This window comes from Oryzias latipes, chromosome 2 (genome assembly GCF_053564925.1).
Source record: "Oryzias latipes strain Hd-rR chromosome 2, Olatipes_Hd-rR_3.1".
NCBI lineage: Eukaryota > Metazoa > Chordata > Actinopteri > Beloniformes > Adrianichthyidae > Oryzias > Oryzias latipes.
The window spans coordinates 50341611-50351501 of NC_136238.1; the positions used below are offsets into that span (position 1 = coordinate 50341611).

Sequence of the window (9891 nt, forward strand, 5' to 3'; positions counted from 1 at the left end):
CTGCGGGCCATAATAAAAAGCAGAGAACAAAAGATAATCGCACAAGATTTGCACACTTCCCTCACCAGATTCCTCCCTCCACCCCCCCCCCAGTTCTCCCAATAGAACTCCGAAAACAAAATAGGAACTGTAGCTCAAAAAAATCAGCCTGGCTTGACACTGATGTGCAGAAACGGTTTTATGTAGAGGTGGTAGAAAAAATTCATTTCAGCAATATATCGCGATAATTCATTTGTTGATCTTGTATCAATTTAAAAAGCTGTCAGGACAATATGTATTTAATTATTTATGAGTGCCCTTCAGTGTCTGAGTCTAGTTTTCCACTTAAACCTCCAACCCCTGGTTGGCAGCAGAGCCTCTTTGAGCAGCTCTACACACAAACCAACAAAATCTCAGTGAGAAGCAGCTTTTTTTGTTTTTATGAGACATGCACTACTTTGATTTTAGTTAGGATGGGTACCGAACTGAATCTCTGTGCTAGGATTAAGTCTTGAAGTATTGGAAAAGCTGCGTTAAGCAATATTGGTATAACACTTTATTTCCTCAATCATACTCTTAAAACATTATTGGTTAAGGCATATTCGTTCTATTTTTTTTTTATACTTAAAAAGATTTTTTTGTGGAAATCAGAAAATGTTCAATTTTCCCTTTATATATTTTAAGTTACCAAAATAAAAGCACAATTTGTTTGGGTAAAAACAACTTATACATGAAATACAGTTGCTGTGCTTAACATTGTGATCATTCAACAAAAAGAGTTTTACAAATTTATTTCAATGAAAGACATAGTAATATTCAGATACAGTTTTTTTTCTAAGTCATACTTTGTGTTCCGGTACAATATTGGGATATGTATTGTATTCCCAGAATCCTCCCCCTACACACCCTGAGTATAATGGGGCGGCCGTGGTATAGGGCGGTCAACCCATGATCGTAAGATTGCAGGTTCGATTCCCACCTTGCAAGCCCATGTGTCCTTGGGCAAGACACCGAACCCCACCTTGCCTCTGGTTAAAGGCTCGCGCCAGTGTTCGGCAGCGGAGCCGCCATCAGTGTGTGGATGTGTGTGTGCATGGGTGAATGTGACTGTGACTGTAGGCGCTGCTGAATTTCACTGATTTCGTCGAGGTATTCGTTATTGACTTCTGCTGTCTCAACATCAAACGTGAATAGTATTCTCAACCATGCTGGATATGAGTCTCATGCAGGAAAGTATCCGTCGAGAGACTTTGCAAGCTCATCTAAGTGCGTGACAATTGCTTGTTTCATTTCCCTGGGTACAGACATTTCACCAATTCCAGACACATCTTCGATCTTACTAACACAGTTGTCAAGAAGGGGAAAGTTTGCCAAGTGATTGTTCTCCGTTTGTCGTTTCCATAATAGTAGCTTTTTTTGAAAAGCCATCAGGTTTTTTCTTTTGCTTCCATAATGTTGACTCCACCTCCCTGCAATTGCTGATTAAGGTGATTGAGAGCTGCGAATATATCAGCCATGTACACGAAATGAAAATGATTTTTGAAGCACTCTGCATGACAACGTTAATGCAATTCCACAAACAAGACAAAAACACAATTCAGCACCTGTCCCCGGTATAACCACTGCACATTAGAATGGTACAGAAGTACCTCAAATTCAGTGCCCATTTCTCTGCTCAGCTCACTGAAGATGCGATGGCTCAGAGCACTATTTCACTCATAGTTCATATATTCCACTAAAGTTTTAAATACTTCTGCCAATTTTGGATTCAAAGCTTTTGTTACCAACGCATGCATGACTGTGCAGAATACAATGCATAACAGTATGTGGTGCAGCGGCTTTTACTAGCCCACCAAAACAAGACTTTCTTCCCAGCATGACTGGACCTCTATCCGTACAAACTGCAGAAAGATGGTGATCCCACAAAAGATTATTGTCTCTAAAGAAGTCTTCCAACTGCTTCTTCACATCGGCTGCCTTAGTTGTTGTTGTTGTAAGATGCTTACAAAATAAAAACTCTTCTTTTATCATGTCGTCTTTCACGTACCGCACAAAAACATGAAGTTGGCTTAGATTAGCAATGTCTGTAGTCACGTGGAGTTGAAGGCTGAATTTTGCCGGGCTTGAAATCAGATCTGCAACTACTTGAGCCAAGATGTCTTTACTCATGTCCTCTATTCTGTCACTGATGGTGTCATTTGAAAGAGGAATTTGGGATCATTAACCTTCGGCCGCTGTTCCGAGGATCAGATTCACCATCTTTAACGCAGCTGGTTTCACTACTGTTTCACCAATGGAGTGTGGCTTGCTCTGCTTTGCGATCAACTTCATATGATGCTGTGAGGATCGGTTTATTAATGGATACAAATACAAGAGTAGGCAGAGTGGCATTATCATGGAATCTGACTCTCTTCACCTTGAATTCAGCTTTCTTTGTATTCTTATATTGACCGTCTCCATGCAGCTTCTCGAAGTGTTCCTTTAGTTTTGCCAGGGGGCGGGGCTAGAGTTGCTCAACTTGGCATTGCAAATCATGCAGATAAGACGCTGACTCCCATCCTGTTCTGTGATACATGAGAATCCAAGTTTTTGGACTAAAGATACACAGAATCAATTTTAGGTCAGTAATTCACAATATTCAAAATGAACCAATATCAACCATGGATCATATCAGTAACCAAAAATTATGATATAAATCTAATTGTTGATGAATGAATCATTACACCCCTAATGCAGATAAATGCAGGGGAGAATAAATCTTTACTGTAAATAAAAATGCAGACAGGGCTTTGTGGGAAAAAATATTTGAATTAATTACTGTACTAAAGAACTTAAAAAAAGCAGAAAATGTACATCCTTCATTCCTGTTTTCTTTTCTACTAAACGTAGCTTTTAATTATTCTTTTGTCTAAATAAAAAAAATAACTAACAAAAATGTTTTATTTCTTTTTTGTTTTTAAATAGTTTATTTTTAGATTAAATGTGTCACTTCACCTTAATGCTGTTTCTTTCATTTTGTTAATTATATTTAAACTTAACTTCAAGTTTCTCAAAAGCGAATAAAGTCTCAAATAGAATTTTTCCTTCAAACAGAAATTGTCAAAACGAGCCGTTTCTTTTATAGAGATGAACCAAACACTGAAATCTCTGACTTTAAATCCTTTGTTCTCCAACAAAAACCTTGAAGGAGAAATAAACTGTTAATGAAGATTTGCAAACTGTTAGAACTGATATTTGTGTTTGTTGTGCTTCATGACACTTAACAGCAGTGCAGTAAGAGACACTGTCACATTAACCCGATGCATCATGGGAGTTGTAGTGAAAAGCAGTGGTGCTGATGCCGGACAGTCTCGTCTCCGAGCGTCATTACTTTGTTCACTTGTTACACGGTCTGACACCAGATACCACAGGAAGCTAATAGAGCTGAACGGATGATAAGTGATCCGTACAGATTAGTCGCCCTGTTTCTGCACAGACGTGGAGCAGCGCGGTAGAGATACGCAGAAGGGTGCAGGAAAAGTTGGCTTTTATTATTGTGCGAGTTACACCACAGTTGTTGAATGGATTGAAGAAGCTTGAGCTAATATGTCTGCTTGGAGCAGCGCAGCAACTAGACAGACTCTGACAATTGCAATTTCGTTGTGCTGTTGTACCGAGTGTGACTGTACAATGACAATAAAGCTTTATCTTATCTTATCTTATCAATGACAAAAGGGAACCTGACGTGTTTGTCAAAAATTTTGTCCGACTGTTGTTTTCAGATACAGAAGCTGAGGACTTTGATGGATTTTAGGATGCTGTTTTATGACTGAAAAATGAAAAAAATAAATCACAACCATCTCAGATTTGCTGCTGAAGCCTTTTTAAACACACACCGAGTGTGTGTGTGTGTGTGTGTGTGCTGAAACCGGAGTCTGCCTTTGCGCATGTTCAGGAAGGAGGGAGGGAGACAGTCAGCACATGTGAGTGTGTGAGCATTCAGTTTGTGTTACTCAGTTACGGAGAACAGTCAAAATAAGGGTTTCCTCTAAAAGAACAGAGACTGGTTCTTTTATTAACCCACTCTGGAGGCTCTGAGGGTCCGAACGGGGCATTAACGTGCCAGCGCCTTAAGACCCGGTGGGCCTTTTGCTAGTGTCAAAGACTAAAAAATGCCCCATAACTAAGACCGGGCCCTATAACCCGGTGTGCCCTATGGTCATGAAAATACGGTTCTCAGGTTGAAACCAAAACCTTTTCTGATAACACAGAGATGATATTATGCTGATTTCTTTCCTGGCAGCACACCTAACCATCTCTCACAGGACACTAGTGTGCGGAGGAACACTGATTGACAGAAGCTGTTTTATTTTTGGAGTAATCCCAGTGGTGAGCAATATGATAAATGTTTTAATGTTTTATAAGACTCAAACATGATATTAACAATAACAAAGTTTAAAAAAATCTAATTCCTCTGATATGTTTCAAAAAGACACACTCAGGAGGTCACACACCAAGAAATGAACTTATTGTTAAAAATGATGCCAGGAGTCCAGCACCAGAAAAAGGACAAAAGAGCAAAGAAAATGGAATTATTTGATTTATTTTTCATTATAAATATTTTCAAGCTTCGTTTGTTTTGTTCTGCAGCATGGTCATATTTGTATAATTTTGACAAAGCTTTTTTATGGAGACTAAAATATTATACATTAATTAAGGTTTAACTTGATTTATTCAGGATTAATATTCCTGGATATTTTTATTCATTTTAATAGTGAAAATACAAGTTAAAGTTTTAAAAGTTTAACTTAGTGTTCAGTAAATGTTTATCTTGTTGTTCAGCCCAAAACCTAAAGTGTGTTTTTTATTTAGCCCTGGCTGTGCGACTGACTGAGTTTAAATAGCAACCCAGAGAGCAGGTCAGACGAGGAAAACAAATATGTTCATGGATCTATTTCAGTGGCGCCACCAGGGGGTGGCCAGGGGTGGCCATGGCCACCCCTCTCCGACACCTGGCCACCCCTCTCCGACACCTGGCCACCCCTCTCCGACACCTGGCCACCCCTCTCCGACACCTGGCCACCCCTCTCCGACACCTGGCCACCCCTCTCCGACACCTGGCCACCCCAGTGGCCACCCCAGTAGCCACTATAAGCTGTGGTAGCATCAGTTGTGCGTTTCATCCCAAATGCACAGCCAGCAAGCGGCAAGTCGCTCTGATCACCTAAACCGGCCCTCACCCCCTCCCCTCCCCTCCCTGCTGCCTTTGAGTGCGCAGACATCTACAGAGGAGCCGCTGGACGCAGAATGAAAAAGACGCGTGGTTCACTTCCGCGTTCGAACCCTCAGATCCTCTGGGCCGGTCAGACAAAAGAACCAGTCTCAGTCACTAAAGATAAACTTTCTTTATTACTTTTTCCTTAAGTCCAAAACGGCGACTGACCGCGCGTGTATGCGCTCCACACCCTCACACGCGCTATCCCCCCTCTCTTCCTGCATCGCGCGAGCACCGGTTTCAGCACGCACACACACGCGTGCGCGCGAGAGCGCACGCACGCACACACAATCACACATCCCAGAATGCTACGTTTCTTTTCCTGTTAAATATTTTCCGTGGGTCTTTAACAATCTGTTTACTGTACTTTAGATCTGTATAGATAGATAGATAGATAGATAGATAGATAGATAGATAGATAGATAGATAGATAGATAGATAGATAGATAGATAGATAGATAGATAGATAGATGGATGACTTTATTAATCCCACAATGGGGAAATTCCATTTATCTGTGGCAGCAACACGACATTCAGAAATAATCTGTATAATATAACATCAATAAAGGACATCACAAATGACATTTATATTAAATAATTAAAAATATCACAGAAAATTATTATGAAAAATTATTATCAAAAATTTGATGCTTATTAAATAAAGAAATAAATATTAAATATTAAATAAATACAGCTACAAAGGTGTAAAAAACATGCGGTCTTCAAAACATGTAAACCCAGTGTGCAAATACTTGGTGCAAATACGCCACATCATCAGCGGCGGTGGATGTGTCATTACTTCTTATTAATAAGTAAAAAAAGGATGTCCCTGTCACAAGCCACTCATTTTCATGGCACTATTTAAGCACTGGTTGTTGTGTTACCGCAACATTTTGATGTGTTTTTGTTTGCACAGAGTTACCTATAGTCATTAGTTGATGCTTGTGTCTGTCCATTTTCAGAGAATGAAGAGAAATTCAACATATATTCTTATTTTAAGAATAAAAGTGCAGCAGAAGGAGTGAAAGAGATGGTAGGGGAGCAACAGAGGAGTAGTGAGGAGGAGGAAGATGAGACAGAGCAGCATGAATGACAGAAGAGAATGAGGAAGACAAAGATGAAACAGCATCAGAGGAGGGACAGTCAGCATCATTGGTCAGAGAAACAAGGCAGAACTCAGCATAAGCAGGGGCTCCACCTGTTCCTGGACCAACTGGTGAAGTTAGAATTATGTTACCCTAATAATAAAAATGTTTCATGATTATAAGTCTGAATAGAAATGTCTACAGATATAATTAATAATTAGAAGGATATTTTTATTATTATTTCAGAACAACAGATTTCATTTTTTGTTTATTGTAGATATCTCTCAGTCAAGAGCCGAACACCCCAAGCAGACACACCAAAGCATTAAATATAAACAAAAAAAAAAATATATATATATATATATATATATATATATATATATATATATATATATATATATATATATATATATATATATATATATATATATATATCAGTAGTAGTATCTACTAATGGTATCTACTAGTATCTATTAGTTATTATACTAGTAGTATCTACTATAAGTTCATGTTCTACAAAATATCAGTAGGCATTTATCTTTCTGTTGGTTTTCTAAAGGTTGTTTTACTACGTTTGGTAGAATGAATTTTAAAAATATAGCTCATGGTTTTTGTGTGCCACCCCAAGATTTAATGTGGCCCCCCACTGGCCACCCCCATGAAAAATTTCTGGAGGCGCCACTGATCTATTTGTCTGCAGGTGGATGCAGTGAACGAACCTAGATGGTGGAGCTGCAGCTGCGGGTTCCAGCTGCTATAATCCAGCAGTCTGCGCTGACGACAGACTGAGCTCCTCCTCCTCGTTCTGGACGATGGTTCCTTCAGCAGCAGAAAGTTGTTCTCTGACAGAACCTTCCTGAGGTTCTGAAGACATGGTTCCTGCTCCGATCTTCAGCTCCAACTCCCACAAACACCGCCGTCCTCTTCACTGCAGCTCCGATCGATCATCTGCTAGTCTCAATCACAGCAATCCACGTTGTCTTTCCGTTCAACACTTCTTCACTCATTTACGACACTTTGGAAAATGCTGAGAGTTCCCACACGAACCACGTATCGTCCTTTCTGTCCAAAAACCTCACAAACGTCCCAACAAAACACCACCGACCTCTGAACACAAGCTAACGCTGCTAGCCTGCTAACAAGCTAACGCTGCTAGCCTGCTAACAAGCTAACGCTGCTAGCGCCTCGTGCTGTTTACTTCCGGGTCACGTGCAGAAACTTTATTGAAAAAGAAATAACTGCGTAACTGGACCTCAGTATGGCTCAACATGCTTTCAGTATTTTCTAAAACAGTTTTAATTCAGGATATAATACAGAAAAGAAAATTGAAAAAATAATAATATCACACCGTATCTCATTACAATGTTCAGATTTAACGACAAAACAAAGAGTCCATCACCTACCTAGGAATGACCATTTCCAAAGATAAAAAGCCAGATGCCAATTAAGCTTTGACCCAATTATTAATAAAACACAGACAAAGCTGAACCAGTGGCTCCAGAGAGATTTATCACTGAGAGGCAGCGTTTTGCTAACTAAAGCTGAGGGAATTTCCTGCCTAAGGTACACAGCTTTATCCCTCAATGTTGACAACAAAGTTCTGAAATCCATTGACAAAATGCTATTTAATTTTATTTGGAGGAACACAAACCATTATATAAAAAAAACTGTTGTAATGAACACTTACGATAAGGGTGGTCTTAATTGTCTAGACTTCTGTACATTAAATAATACCTTAAAATACGTAAGACATTTTATTAAGAATCCAACTTCAATCTGGAATTTCATACCAAATTACATTTTCTCCAAATTAGGAGGCAAAAACTTTCTTTTATTTTGTAACTATAATGTGCAAAAGATCCCAATAAAACTTTCCTACTTCCATAAACAAATGTTAATTTCCTGGTCACTCATCTACAAACACAATTATTCTCCACACAAATAATACATATGGAATAACGAAGACATTACTTATAGCGATAGACATAAATATTTATTTTATCCATCTTGGATTACTCAAAACATCCTTCTGGTTCATCAGCTGTTTAGATCAAACAGATCTATGTCACACGAAGAATTCTGCTTCAAATATTGCATCAGAATAACTAAAAGCAAGTTTAACATTGTTTTGAAAGCAATTCCTAAATGTATAACTATGGTATTCAAAAGCTCATCATTGCAGAGTCCAACTTTATTACCAATTGATCCGACTAAAATAGAAATAGGCCAAATTTGTTTTTCTTCTTCATGTAACACAAATCGCCGTATACGCTCACTCTTCCAGAAGGATGTTGTTTCCATTTCCTAGTAGTTCCTTATTGGAATAATTTAGTTTACCAATTAGAATGGAAAAAGATCTGGGGCCTCATTTCTAAAGGTTGCGTTCGCACAAAAGAAGGCGTACGCCACTCTCTACGCAATAATTGATATTTATAAAAAGCAAACTTGACGGGAAAATGTGCGGTCCTCCACGCAAGCTCTGACCCAGGCGTACGCACAAAAACGGGTGAAATGAGAAACGGCGACACCGTCGGCAGATGGAAGAAACACGTGAAAGTGACAGTGTGTGCCAAATCGTGCCGGCATGTGCTGTGCTACACAATGTGGCACAGCTTAAAAACGTGCCTCTACCCCCTGGCGCTGATTGCTGTGTTGGCCCCGACCCTGAACCCCATCCCCACGCATTTGAGCCATTTGCTGCTGCTGTGCGCCAGCGTTTGGAAGTGATGCGTCGCTTGTAAAGAACAACAAGAGGTGTGGAAAATATTATTTATTTAAGAATTCCCTCATCGTGCAGTTTATTTCAGTCAGGGAGATCTTGATTTCGCCCAACTCCTTGACCACCTCTCTGATTGAACTACTGACTTCCCTCTGCATTTCAAGGACTGCATCGGTGAGGACGCGTCCACTGCTGGAGGGTTGAGAGCCGCGTGCCGTGGAGACGCTGGGGCCAGACGGCTGCTCAGCTGCAGCATCGTAACCACTGGCCCCGCTGGAACACCCAGCAACTAAAATAAAATTGTTCTATATTAATAAACTGTAATTGTGTAGCCTGCATACATGTGACTTGACTGCATTCATTTGAATTATTTCTCTTACCTGTGTCACCCGGTGCGTCTGGCGCGTCGGCGTCCCCCTCCGCCTCAGTCACCACTTCATAGGGATTCCCCAATTATTGCCGCCACTCTCTCATCAAGAGGGGTCAGCTCCGGTGTCCCCCTTCCCCCACCCGTGGCGGACACACTCTGCCGATGCAGCGCTAGACGTTTTTTTGCCTCGACTTTGATGTCCGACCATTTCTTCTTTATTTCGGCCACGGTCCGAGGTTGTGAGGCTACAGCATTTTCGGCGTCTGCCACCGTTTGCCGCTCACATGCCTTTTTGGCATTAGTAATGCCCACACTGTGCCCTCCAAACAACATTATTCTCCTCTTTTCCACCTCGCCAACGATAACTTCTACTTCACGTTGAGTGAAGTTACGTTTTTTTGATTTCCTCTCGGTGTGTGCCATGGTTTCCCAATCAATGAATATTAATTTGTGGGCGTTTCACGGACTATTTATGGGCAACTAT

General features: G+C 40.3%; 1 long non-coding RNA gene across 1 annotated transcript; it reads left to right on the forward strand.

The window, feature by feature from the left end:
- The first annotated feature begins 6737 nt into the window (after positions 1-6737).
- LOC144989672 (uncharacterized) lies at positions 6738-9355 on the forward strand. The gene is made up of 2 exons (XR_013653908.1): positions 6738-9072; positions 9202-9355. It is a non-coding gene; the product is annotated as an uncharacterized LOC144989672 (long non-coding RNA).
- Positions 9356-9891: the final 536 nt, after the last annotated feature.